This window comes from Hemicordylus capensis, chromosome 2 (genome assembly GCF_027244095.1).
Source record: "Hemicordylus capensis ecotype Gifberg chromosome 2, rHemCap1.1.pri, whole genome shotgun sequence".
NCBI classification, from domain to species: domain Eukaryota; kingdom Metazoa; phylum Chordata; class Lepidosauria; order Squamata; family Cordylidae; genus Hemicordylus; species Hemicordylus capensis.
In genome coordinates this window covers 394646761-394661218 of record NC_069658.1, presented here as the reverse complement: position 1 = coordinate 394661218, position 14458 = coordinate 394646761, and positions in this window count along the sequence as shown.

The window sequence follows — 14458 nt, the reverse complement described above, 5'->3', positions numbered from 1 at the left end:
TTTTCTTTTTAATCGCAGAGAGCATTCTCAGACAGCAGGCTTTATCGTGAGTTTACCACAAGGCTTTACTGTGAGTTGGAAATTGCCCCCAAAAACCAACGCAAAAAATGGATTTTCCCAAATCATGTGTGAAGTTCTCCCCAACAGCTCACAGGGACTTCAGAGTAAATCTGGCGGATATGTGAATCCACACCTCCATTCTGGAGGAGATGCAAACTAAAAGCCCTGTGTGAAAAAGCTCATGGTTACAAGCAGAAGCAAATGCTGCATCTAATCATGTTTATGGTTGATATTGTTTGTTGTGAGAGATCTTGGTTTGCTGCTCTGGCCTATTTGGAAGTGGGAGGGAAACCTAGTTTATTCCAGCCTTCCCTTTCTCTCAGTTTTCAGATAGGCTTCTCCAGAGTACCACACACCCCCTCCCTATATTTTAGATGTGTTTTTGGTGGGCTTGTCTACATTACCAATTTTATATCGGGTTGTATCCTAATTGGGCTTGTGCAAAAGCAAATGTCCACAAGGGAACTTCCCTGCCTTTTCCTCTCTCCAAAGCAGCCCCTGCAGCCACCCCACCCCGCAAAAATATCCACTGCTGAGGGTTGGGGTCGTGACCCTCTGGAGCAGGATAACATGCAGCAAAGGGGGTTATTGAAGAGAGAGGATGGCAAAAATCCTTCCCTTTGTGAACAGAAGTGCCTTCTGTTCATAAAAATTCAACTCCTTTTTTTAAATCACCAAGTTAACAGTCATTGCTTCCCACAAAGGATTATAGGAATTGTAGTCTAGTGAGAGTGCTGAGAATGCTTTTGTTAGAGCTCTCCTCACAGAGCTATACAGTTCTCAGAATTCCACAAGAGAGGAAACAATGAATTTAACCAGTTAAATATTTTATTGTAGATATGCCTGAGGAGGCGTAGTGGTGCTATCATGTGTCTTGGGCTGAACATGGGGTCTAAAAGGCTACTACCACTCAGACCTATCATGGCAACCACATTTATTAGCAGAATATTGACATTTGCTGGCTTCCTGGTTTTTATTCAGGTGTACCATCAGAAGTCAGAAGAACTCCTAGGATATATATTGCCCATCATGCCATCTGCATCCTAGTGAGGCAAGCTACAGAGAAACTTAATGGTAGTCTAACACAAATTCTTCAGCCCTTCCAGTTTCTTCTATCTTGAAATCCAATGAATTTTTATGTTTTTAATATTCCTACAGCTGATGAGAACTACAGAAAAGGGCAGGGCTGTATGTATTTATTCTGCAGTTCAGAATCGCACTGTATAAATGTAGACTTTGGCACTAAGGATAAATTATGCAAATAGGCATCTATATGTACTTGCTTAATTTGCGTAGTTTACACAGGTTCCGCTTTCTTGGTGTGGCATTTGGATTAACAGCAAATAATATATATAGAATCTGGATGTGGGGGATCCTGAGCATATTCTTCACAAGGCACTGGTGACTGTTATTGTAGGACTGGAGGAAACTATGAGTCTTGAGGCAAAACAGAATCTAAAAAATTTATGCATTGTAAAGCTCAGTTCCATGTGCATACATCTACAATACAGTCTACCACGTAATTTTGTGCATTTTTTCTGATCCTGCCTGTTATTGTTAGATCAAGCCCCAGTGCCTAATGTTTTGAGAGTCTAGTTCCTTATCCAAGAGGCTGTGGATCCAAGCCCATCAGGAATGAGGCATTATTTCTTATTTTACATACAAATTCACATTCCTATGTATTAATGTGTTTTCAGAGCCAGACTGAGACTGAAGTCCAATCTGTGTACCATGTATGCACATATAGATCCGTATGCACATACCCTTATTCAGACATTATATTCAATACATATATAATAGTACATTTCCTATTTGTACCCTGCATTTGAGGGAATTTGTAGCCAAGTTAACTTTTAATATGAACACATGTATAGTCATTCACAAAAGGTGTACCTGTGTACCATAATCTGCAGTCACTATTGCTCAGCCTAACGTACCTCGCAGGGTTGTTGTGATGATAAAACGGGAGACAGAAAACCAAGTATACTGCCCTGAATTCTGGAGAAAGTATGGGATTAAAATATAGTAACTAGATCCCTTTTACAAACTCATGCCCTCAGTTTCTCTGTACACTGAATGAATCAATCCCTCTTTATTTTCAGCCCATTGTATTTATATGTTTCACTCCAGGGTGTTTTCTGGACTATGAGATTTGCAATGGTTAATGCATTGCAAACTGTGACAGAATAGGAACATAGGAAGCTGCCATATACTGAGTCAGACCATTGGTCTATCTAGCTCAGTATTGTCTTCACAGACTGGCAGTGGCTTCTCCAAGGTTACAGGAAGGAGTCTCTCTCAGCCCTATCTTGGAGATGCTGCCAGGGAGGGAACTTGGAGCCTTCTGCTCTTCCCAGAGCAGCTCCATCCCCTGAGGGGAATATCTTGCAGTGCTCACACTTCTAGGGATGGGCCCGGACCAGTCCAGAGGCCATTAAAAAAGCCTCCGGACCGGACCGGTCTGGACCTGGGCAGTCTGGTTCGGGTGGGGGGGTACCTTTAAGAGCGGTGGGAGGGTTTACTTACCCCTCCCGCTGCTTTCCCGCTTGGCGCCGTATTCCTAAGAGTAATTGGGGCGGCAGGACACCTCCCTTCCGCCCCTTCCCCGACGTTGCTTGCAAAAAACCCCAGCAGTCCTCACACGTCACAGAGACGAGCGTGCGCACGCAGAGGACTGCTGGGGTTTTTTGCAAGCAACGTCGGGGAAGGGGCGGAAGGGAGGTGTCCTGCCGCCCCAATTACTCTAAGGATTACGGGCGCCAGAGCGGGAAAGCGGCGGGAGGGGTAAGTAAACCCTCCCGCCGCTATTAAAGGTACCCCCCACCCCAGTGCCGGACCGCAGTTGGCGGTTCCGTGCACACCCCTACACACTTCTAGTCTCCCATTCATATGCAACCAGGGCAGACCCTGCTTAGCTATGGGGACAAATCATGCTTGCTGCCACAAGACCAGCTCTGCAACAGTTTCAACAGTTTCAACTACAACAGTTTCAAAATGAGAGTAAAGGCTTGTTTAATGTTTCATTGTAAGCTGGTGGCCATTCATATTTTCCGTCCGCTGAAACGTATTTTCCAGTCAGGAGTGTCCATATTCTCATTGAAACACATTATCTGCCCCTCCTCCTGCTCTATTTGGGCCAATGGAGTCGTGGTGTTTGTGTGACATGATGACCACAGCAGCAGCAGCAGCAGCCTCTCCTCCTCAGTTGGTGCCCCAGGCAGAGCCTCGCTAGGACCAGGGAGCCTTGCTGCGGCGGTGGGGCACCTTTCTCCTCTCCGCCGTCACCCTCACTGCTTCCCTCCTGCCGGGCCTTCTCCACGAGGTGCCTCCAGAGAAATAAATAAATAAATAGGAGGGAAGAGGCGGAGGGGAGGGGAGGGGAGCGCTCCTCCAGTAAGGGCTGTGGGATTGCACAGAAGTAAATGAATCATGATTCAGTTCAATGGGCTTCCTTTTAAGTAAGTTACTATCCTCTCTCCCTGCCCTTTGCCTTGTAGTAAGCAAGTGGGATTGCACAGAAGTAAATGATTTAGTTCAATGGGCTTCCTCTTCAGTAAGAAGTGCACAAGAAAGGGTTGGATTCAGAAATCTGCTCAGCTGCTCTCCCCTCCCCTTCTGTGTTGACAAGCTCTCAAGTCATACTGGAAGCAAGCGGAGGAGGAGGGAGATGTGTGGTTTGGGATTTGTGGGGAGGAAAGGAGGGGAAAGCCGAGATTTCTCCATGCCTGTTTCTCTCCCTATGGTGAGGGAGTGGAGGAAGCAAGCACGGGGGGGGGGGGCAAAGAACTGTCCATACTGCAAAACACTACAACATATAAAATGCGGGGAAAGGCTCCCTACAATGGAAAAATACAGCTACTTCCCTGCAGCGCATTTATAACATTTGTTTGTTTGATTGATTGATTTCTATACTGCCCTTCCAAAAATGGCTCAGGCGGTTTACACAGAGAATAATCAATAAATAAGATGGATCCCTGTCCCCAAAGGGCTCACAATCTAAAAAGAAACATAAGGTAAACACCAGCAAAAGTCACTGGAGGTACTGTGCTGGGGGTGGATAGGGCCAGTTACTCTCCCCCTGCTAAACAAAGAGAATCACCACATTAAAAGGTGCCTCTTTGCCAAGTTAGCAGGGGTAACATTGCAGGGCAAAAACGCATCATTACAATTTGAATCAAGGCATGGGAAATATGAATGGCACCCTGCTGACAATGCAGTGACACCGATGTGGAAACACAGACAATACGGAGGGGCACTTAGCGGAAACGTTGCGAGTACGTTGCAGCATGTAATCTGGAAAACGCCCAGGTGTGGTACTTGCTGTGCATGTTAGTACATCTGTTCAAGTGCCCAGTTAGAAAAAAGCAGAGTGCTATGCTTCAAGCCTGCCTTTAAAACCTGTTGTCCTCTCACCTGAGAGTCCTGTCTACAAATCCCTATATATGGGGCTGGTTGTGGAAACCCTGTAGTAAGGGAAGGACATCCTTCCCTCCAGCCATTCTGCTCATTTACAGAGCGGGAAATCCCAGAAGAAGCACAAAACAGGAAAAAGGCTTTTCAGGATCTGGTGTCACACTTGGGGCACTATCGACAAGTTCACAAGCTCAGTCATGTCTCAGAGTGCCAGAAAAAGTCCTTTCATGTTCACTACATAGGAGCAAATCAATTTTCAAAATCAAAATCATATAAATCAATTTTGTTTCCTGTAGCAGCTTCCCCTGCTTGCTGTAAAAAAGAAGAGGGGGGGGAAGTAGTAGTAGCTTTACTATTCTATTCAGGCCATCTCATTTTCATGGAGGACTGTAGTAGAATCATTTATTCATTCATTCAATTTCTATACCGCCCTTCCAAAAATGGCTCAGGGCGGTTTACACAGAGAAATAATAAATAAATAAGATGGATCCCTGTCCCTGTATTGACAGACACCAGCCTCCAAGCGTTTGGAAGGCCTGTGCCTTTTCAGAATAATAATAGTTGAGTATTATTCTGAGAAAGTACAGGCCTTTCAAGCTCACCACAAACTCTTGCAGATTGGATGTCCAGCTGGCCTTCTGAGTAGCTGGATTAGCTTTACAAGTCACTGCAAGCTTCTGACAGGCTCCTTTGAGTTAAGTGTTAAGATCATTTGCTTGCTAATTATCCCTCCTTGGCAGTGCTTGCCAGCAATTTATCTCGGATGACAGCTTTGGCTGCATCCCAGTGTTTCCGTGGCTGTGTCCAAAGGCACTCCCAGTGCACTCTGTCCTGCAAAGCAGTCTCAAGTTCACAGTCTAATAATCAAGAGTGCAATCCTCTGTTGTTTCAAAAATATTTGCTCACTACACTCTGTGCACACCACATTGCACACTATCTAGCTTAGGCCATTTCCAGGGCAAGAAGAGTGAGGTTCTGGGGTCCCCTCTTAGACCAGAGTCCATATGCTTCACTGGAGGATTATGGTATTTACCCCATATGAGCTGTTGTCAAGACCAGTGTGGAGCCATACTATATACACATGCAGCATGGTGGTATGTGACCAAAACAGGCTTGAATCATACAGTCACAGAAGCATCCTTGTGAAAATCTCGGCTTTCATTGTGAAAATCTCGGCTTTCATTGTTGTGAAAATCTCGGCTTTCATTGATAGGAATCTTCACTACCCCATAAGTTCAGAAGATACAGTAAGCAAAAACTCAGTGAATTTTTTAAATGACATTTACTACAAATAGAATTCACAATTCACAAAATCTAATGATTTTTAAGACTTGGCATTTGATTTTTATCATTTCTTAACAATAGAGCTATCTTTTCAACATCTTCTGGGCAGACTTTCTTTCTGAAAGTCAAAAGATCCTCTTGCTGAACCACAGAATCCTTTCAAAGTGTTTGCCCTTTATAGTGTTGTACAGGACTCTAGAACTGAAACTATGAAAGGCTCTCTTATCTTACTCCCAATTGACCATATCCTCCTTTATTACTTCTAACCAGAACTCATGCTGTCTCTTACACTAAATACATCTTACTTAAAGTAGAAGCAGGTACTGAACCTACTCACAGCTAGGACTTGTGTCACTTGTGTGAATCAGCCCTATCTGTGCAACTGACATAATTACAACACCTCAGTGACCAATCTCCACTAAACGTCCCCTGCTACTCCCTACAGAAACTCTTCTTGAGTGAGGCTTAGAACTGTCTGGAGCAGCTAGTTTGAAAGTGGGGAAATACCTCAGAAGGGTTTTAAGGTGGGAAGGACGTTTGAGACGTGCATATCTAAGCTGCTCCAGCCCAGACGGAGCCAGCAGCTCTATCGGATTCCACATCTAATTATTATTCTGGGCTGGAACTGTAAACATGGCAATGATCACATCAGTTGATCCCAAAGCTGATCACATATTATCATACTCGACTAGCTTTCAGAGCAAAACCTCCTTGTTCTATCAGAAAAATCCACATCTCTGGTTTTATGAGATGACTTGCTAACACCATCCCACAAGAATACTAAGATGTCACAGAAGGCTGCTGTCTTTGAACCATATGGAGTAGTAGCCACATAACTACCACAATACACATAGACATTCCTCAGTGCGACACTTCCTGCCCATACACAAAAAGAGGGAGGGCAGTGTCACTGATCCTAAGAGACTTGTTTCAAAATAATGTAAGCATTATGGACATATTTAGAAGACCTAGTACTTTAGTTTACTTAAAGGGTAAATCAACAAGAAAAAAAAATCACAGCATCAGTCAAGCAATACCTTTTCCTTAGGACCAAACATTTACAATGCAATTGTTCCGCTCACTCTTAAAATGGGAGGAAGTACTTGCACATACAATTAGGTTCAGACTAGGTCATGTGTCAATGTTTCAATCACACAATGGCCATCTGGTACTAGGTTATAATGAAGATGCCCTCTTTGGTCTAAAAATAGAGATAAACCATAGGTGTCCTTACAAATTACACAGTCAGTCTTTTGGAGGTACAAGTATAGTGCTATGTCTGTCTAGCTCTAGCCTAATACCTTGGCTCCAAGGAAGTATTCTCATGAACACTTGATGCAGATTAGTCACCCCTTAGTGCACTGTAACCATCCTGTGGTTTGAAAAGTGGTTTAACGTTTGTTGGTTGGTTGGTTATGTGTTTTTTTTAAAGTAGGTATTGTTTGCCACACATTCAGTCCAGTACTGGCTCTACAACCCCCTCAAGGGCCAGATACTGGGGTACAATTAAAGGGCAGCAAACTATCAATTGTTCAATGTGTGTGTGTGTGTGTGTGTGTGTGTGTGTGTGTGTGTGTGTGTGTGATTATTCTGAGCTCCTTGGGGACAGGGGGCCATTTTATAACTTTGCAATGTAAGCTGCTTTTAGAGCTTTTTGCTGAAAAGTGGTTCATGCCATTTTCAGCGTTAAAGAACTTGAGGATTCAGATACTGTCCATTAATCATTTATACAGCACTTTGCAGCTTACAAAATGTTTTTAAAATCTTGTTCATTCATTAATGCACCCATTTTACTGATGAGGAACAAAAAGGCTGGGAGGCTGTGATTCAACCAGGTCACTCAATAAGTTCATGGCAAGGGCAAGACTTGAATCCTGGCCTGTTAAGTCCAAATCATACCCTCTAAGTTCTGGCCAAAACCAGGTCAAGAAGTTATTTAATTTTCCAGAAGCCAGAGTTGGCTGTGGCGGCCAAGGTTAAGGAGGGGATGAGGAAGGACAGATGGTTGAAATGAGCTTACATTTATTTATATGTTCTCGCTTCAGAGCTTTATGATTCATTCTTTCTTATCTTTTCAACGATCATGTGGACCAAGTTAGATTTGCTCAAGGCCACCTTCATAACGAGCTTCACACCTAAGCACAGATTTAAACCTAACATACTTAACCTTCATTAATTTGTCTAGGTCTTCAAAAATATGTTTGGTTTTTATTACTGCCACATAGCAAGAAGAGTCATTTCTCAGAAGAGAAACAGAGCTGAGCTTCTCTGTGGATATCTAGCAAGCAAAACGGATGCATTCCAAAGTAAAATGCTGTTAAACATCTTACAAGCTAACTTTAGGGCTAACCACTAACCACTGGTAGATGGTGGGCTCCTTTGGGACAAGAAACAATTTTTCCCCACTTCTTTTACTTTGTAAATTGCTTTGAGAACCATTTTGTTGAAGTGTGGTATATAAATACTCTAAATAAATACAAGAAATTGGTACTACTTTCACTGTCACACTTCACATCCTAAGAACCCTGGGAATTGTAGTTTAGCAAGGGTTCTAAAATTCTCTATTAAAGATCCCCCCTCCCAAAGTCCCACAGGGTTCCTCAGGAAAAGGGAATAATTTGCTATTATTGATTATTTATTTATTTATTTGCCACGAGCCAAAGTGGTGTACTGGTTAGAGCGCTGGACTAGGACCAGGGAGATCCGAGTTCAAATCCCCATTCAGCCATGATACTAGCTGGATGACTCTGGGCCAGTCACTTCTCTCTCAGCCTAACCTACTTCGCAGGGTTGTTGTGAGGAGAAACCTAAGTATGTAGTACACCACTCTGGGCTCCTCGGAGGAAGAACGGGATATTAAATGTAAAAAATAATAATAATAAATATTAAACCAATTTAAGTAGCCAACTTAAGTAGCTTTCTTAAAGGCCAGTTATCCTATAAGAGGTTGTGAAATCCCTAAAAATATTGGACAGCTTCCATTTGTTGTCAGCCTCCATTATCCTATTTCCTCACTGGATCCTGTGAAATTATTGCTTGGATTATTTGCTTGGATTATTTGCTTGGTTCAGTACTCAATTATTTAATTTCCCCTACTGATCTATGATTACAGTGTTGCTGTAACCTTGTTAGTTGCAGGAGTGAGGTGGGGAGAAAGCCGGTCATCACTCAGTTTGTCTACATTTGATTAAGGACTGCTCAACTTTGGCCCTCCTGCAGACGTTGGCCTCCAACTCCCATACTCCCTGGCTATTGGCCACTGTGGCTGGCGCGATTATGGGAGTTGTAGTTCAAAAACATCTGGAGGGCCTAAACTGAGCAGGCACCTGATATCTGAATGTCTGAATTAATTCAATTGAAAAGCATTGCATTTGTGGTGACACTGGTGATAAGAATGTTGTTTCTGTGGTGTTAGTTCTATGGTGGCCCATTTATAAATATGCAAGTCATCACTTGATGGTGTAGTCATAAGCCTGTGTGAAATCGAATCAACAACAGCAGCAACAACAACAGCAGTAGCAGTAGCAGCAGCACGCAGCAACAACATCAACAACAGCAGCAGCAGCAACAACGGTGGCAGCGGCGGCGAGAAGAAGAGATTTATAATTCATATTATGAGTCAAATAATCCTGGCATTCTATTGGAAACAGTGGGAAGGTGTGCTGCGCTGCTGCCCAGAAGCACTTTAAAGTCATTCCGCAGCAACCCCATTGCTTCACCATCCGGGCTACCTGCCTTTGTAGCTGCACAGCAGTCCCAGGGGGTGGTGAGTGTAAATGGGAGACTACACAGAATGTTGGCTAATGCATTTTATAGGATCCGTTATTTCAGTGGATGAGACAAGTTTTGAACTGTATGCAGATCTGGAAAACATGAGTTGAATCCTACACTAAAATACAAGATACCACATTATGTGCAGAAGGTACTTGCATTATATTCAGATGCACATCACTGATGTGGGCAGAAACATTTTGGAGGGTTTCTGTTGTTATTTTTTAAGTGGTCAGAGGTAGAGGTGGTCAGAGGAGAGCTGGTCTTAGGGATGTCAAATCAAATCTTTATTATTACGGTCATTTGACTAGCAAAACACAAAGTACAAAAGCTTTACATAAAAGCGAGCTTTACATAAAAGTGAACTTGGTCAAATAAAATAATAAACTGTTGAAACATAAAACAGAACCATAACACCCGAGTTCATCCATTACATAAAACAGAGGGCTCCATGCATTATAATAATCTAAAATTTAATTCAATCCAACCCCATATCTTAGGGATGTGCACAGAACTGCAGAGGTGCAGTTCAGTGCCAAGGGGGTTCTCGCTTTAAGGGCGAACAACAGATTTCATGACAAAAACCAGGAGAATTTTACTGCAGGATAGAAGGGGAGCAAGAGAGGCTGCTTTGTGAGGGAAGAAACTGGAGAAAAATTAATGGGAGAGAAACTAAAAGCAACCCTAAGCACTGGAAGAAAAAGATATAGTCAAAAAACATGTTCAAATCCCACACTAGTTAGTGCCTGTCCATGGTGTAAGTTATGATGAAGGCATACATCAGTCTGACTTACTTCTGGTTAGACCTCACTTTGCCCCCAAGGAGTTCATCAATATTTAGTGAATCAAATTTTTTCTGCAGTATATCAAGTCAGCCGTTTTTGTACCTGGGCCTGTGTGAAGGAACCTAATAATTTACCAGTAAAGCAAATATAAAGGCACAATTCCCTCCTCTGGGAAAATTGCCAATTTCCCAAAAGTGTTTAAAGAGACTTCCATGTTTGAAAGGGCAAATGAAGAAGTTGGAGGGGAGGGTTTTAGCATATATTTTAGTATTTTGGAACCGGATAGGGTCTTAATAATGGTGTTTGACAAGTCTGCATTTAGATATATATTTAATGCCTCTGACTTTAAAATGTACTCAACAACCCTACCCCTATAAACCTTCAAAATACTGCCAAAAAACCCAACAACAACAATAAAATATAGTTCACCCACCCACCAGATCCTGGAGCAACATATTTCTCACTGTTTTTCATCTTACTAACCTTATTCACCACTATGAGGTTATCTGTGCTAAAAGAATGAATTTCTGTACATTTTCTGACAAACCTTTACCCTCCAATGATTGGCAAACATCTACATATGCAAGTAGCTCACAGTAATACAGAAAGTGATCAGAACATCCACTGAGGCAATTCACACGAGCAAGCAAAACCGAGCTAATGGAGCCCAGCCCAGTTTTGCTCACTCTTGTGAACCACCGGGATTGTGCCTGATTGCAAATCCACCTCTGAAGCCTCCTGCTTAAATAAGGTTAAGGGAGAGAGCACTCCCTTGACCTCATTTCTTAGATCATGTGTCTGCCATGGCTGTTCGCAGCTACGGCAGTAACACTCGGGGGGGGTGAGGGGGATCCCAGTAATGCACTGTGCACACACACGGTGCATTGTTTGGGCTCCGGGGATGGGGCACCCAGGGCTGCCGAGAGCGGGTTCGGGCCCAGTGGGGAAAAAATCTCAGGCTCCCTCTGCCACCGCCGCCAGGCCCACCCACTGCCATCGACACAAGGCCAAACCGTCAACTTTTAAAATAATTCTAGCCTCCATGTGTGTTGCCCTGGGGTGAAGGATGAGCTGAGCAACCCCCTGTAGTGGCAGCAGGGGGAGGGGGAGCAACTGTTGAGCGTGACTGTCCGGCCCATTGGCCCTTGAGAACTATGAGGTGCTCCGGTGCACCTGTGCAGTTTGAATAGAGCATCGACACTCTATTCCAACTGTGCATCGCAATACTCAAGGGCCGCTGGGCCAGACGGTCAGGGTCAGTGGCCGCTCCCACTCTGCTCACCGCCACCACAGTGGGGTACTCGGCTCACCCCCCCCGACTCACCCCAGCCCCACCCCCCAGTGGGGTGGCAGCAGGAAGCAACATATACAATATAGTCAGGCTCCGGGCCCCAGTAATTTTACTAGCTCCCTCTCCTTTGCCATCCAGCAAAGAGTAAGTGATCGTCTGTGAGGAAAGTCGAGCAAACCTGCTCTCCCCACAGACTACTTCTCACCGATTGTGAGAAGAGCTCCACTGACTGCCTACTATTGCAACAGGTGGTAACTACCTGCTAGTGACCAACCATACTTGCCAGCTTTACATTGGACATTGGACACTGACATTTGGCACATGCTCAAGGTTACTTAATGCAGATTAGCTACACCGCAGGAATGACCCTAGAACAATTAATTAGTGGGAGCAAAGGGGTGGCAAAGGGTTAGGGTTATTACAGGAGCATGATACATTAAATATTTATAGAGAAAATTCATTGTTTGTTTGTTTACGTTATTAATGGCACGTTTGACATTTTCATACTTATTCAGAAAATGGGCCCGGTATCTCTTAGAAAAATCTGTCTTTTGGATTAATGTGGGCCAAATCTTCCAGGTTTTTTTCCAGGCTAGTATTCTCTTCCTGTCCAAGACCATGTGGCAGGAAGCACTGGGATCAGGTCAGTACCAGGCCAACTGACATTTGCAAAGGAGATAATCATGCACCCCATACACATGGTCTCACCCAGCCCAGTTCCTGGCCAGGAAGGAAATGAAGGGGCTAGTCTGGATGCCACCGGCAAATCTTGGCAACATTCAGAGACCTAGAGAATGAGTGGGGAAGTGGGAGATATGGTGGACTGGCACTTCCTCTGGGTAGTTCTTTTACTAACAAGCAAATCAGTAAGCAGCCCCCTGCCTTCCCTCTTGTTCTGGGGGACTTGAAGCAAAGCCTCTTGCTAGCTCCTTTCTCTTTCTCTTACTCTCTCAACTCTCCTGAGGGTGAAAGAAAGGCAGGGGGTTATGGCTTCCAAATAAAACAATTTAACTGAAATTACTAATTGGACAACTTCAGACTTATCCTGTTTGAAATGTTTGCGTCCTTTATGTGGAAATATTTGTTTTTCTTTTTAAAGAATTCTGAGATTGCCTTCTCTTCACGGGCAAATGAAAGGACACAGCCTGGAAACCAGGCCAATCCAAAATAGTCCAGAAGCTCCACCACTCTATAGTCCTTATGCCAGTATTTGTTTGCTGTTGGTTGTTTATTTTGTGAGTGACCTTTCCTTTTTTCTGTGAGTGTTAGTAATATTGAAAGAAGGCCTCAACATAAGTTATTTGGACAGGTTTGTGATTTATATGGTTTTATTTTCAAATCTGATAAAGGATTCTCTCAAGAAAATGTTGCATAGAACTGCAGCCAATTCTATACAATGTATTACAAATAAAGCCTTAATTAACTCATTGGAGCTTACTCCCAAGTAACTGTTGTGTGCATAGGATTGCAGCCCAAGGACATATCCCAGAAATATTTATATTGTGAGAAAGGGGGAAATAAGGCTTGCTTTAAAAAAATTACTGCGTGTGCATATTTGTGAGAAGAAAGGAAACTAGTTGGCCTTGTGTGTGGCAAAACACATTGTGGTATTTTCAAGTGGCATGAAATGAATCTATGCAGGTGCTAACTGGAAATCAGAGGTGCACCTACGTAATTTTGGACTGCATACACGCAGGCCACTTCCAGTATTACGCTGACCAGGGCAGCAAGAGGGTATAGAGCCGCCCCGTGCCAGTGGTTTTTGAAGCAGCGCCAGAGGGGGAAGTGCAGCAGGGGAGGTAAGGACACCCTTCCTGCACCTTAAAAGGAGCCCTGCTGCCTCTCCGGTATGCATGGAACCAGTTGCATGCACACTCCTACCTGCTGCCAAGTGGCTATTGATGTGAATGATGGAGATTCTGGTTGAGACAAGTAAAAAACTTTACAGATGGAAAAGGCCATGGGCTGGTGATTCACTTCTTTTTAACTTAAGAATAGCCCTGCTGGATCTGACCCAAGGCCCATTTAGTCCAGCATCCTGTTTCACACAGTGGTCCACCCAGGGGCATAGCTATAATTGAGCGAAAGGGTTCACAGCCCCCCCATCCCTATTTTCTTCATTATCTCCCTCACTCTGGGGGGCCTCCAGAGAGAGGGATGAACATGGGCCCCCTCTTCCCTAGCTACGCCCCTGGGTCCACCAGATACGCCTTGGAAGGCCACAGGCAGGAGTTGAGGGCATGCCCTCCCTCTTGCTGTTACTCCCCTGCAACTGGTACTCATATAGGTTTGCTGGCCTATAGCCAGCAAACTAGTAGCCATTGATAGATTTGTCCTCCATGAATTTATCTAAATGAACCCCTCTTAAAGCCATCCAGGCTTTAGGGTTGGACCTGCCTACTCCCAACCCTGCCCAAGGTTACCCCAGCTCCTTACCTTGCTCTCTGCCCACCCCCATCCTCAAGAGGTAGCCACTGCCACTGGTTTGAGCAACATTCAGTCATATGAATCTCCTAGGGTTGAAGGGGTACAGGTTTATTATCTTTGTGAGCACTAGAACGTTAGAAATAAGTATCAACATACTTAGGGACATAGGAAGCTGCCATATACTGAGTCAGACCATTGGTCTATCTAGCTCAGTATTGTCTTCACAGACGGGCAGCAGTGGCTTCTCCATGGTTGCAGGCAGGAGTCTCTCTCAGCCCTATCTTGGAGATGCCGCCAGGGAGGGAACTTGGAACCTTCTGCTCTTCCCAGACCAGCTCCATCCCCTAAGAGGAATATCTGACAATGCTCACACATCAAGTCTTCCATTCAGATGCAACCAGGGCAGACCCTGCTTAGCTAAGGGGAC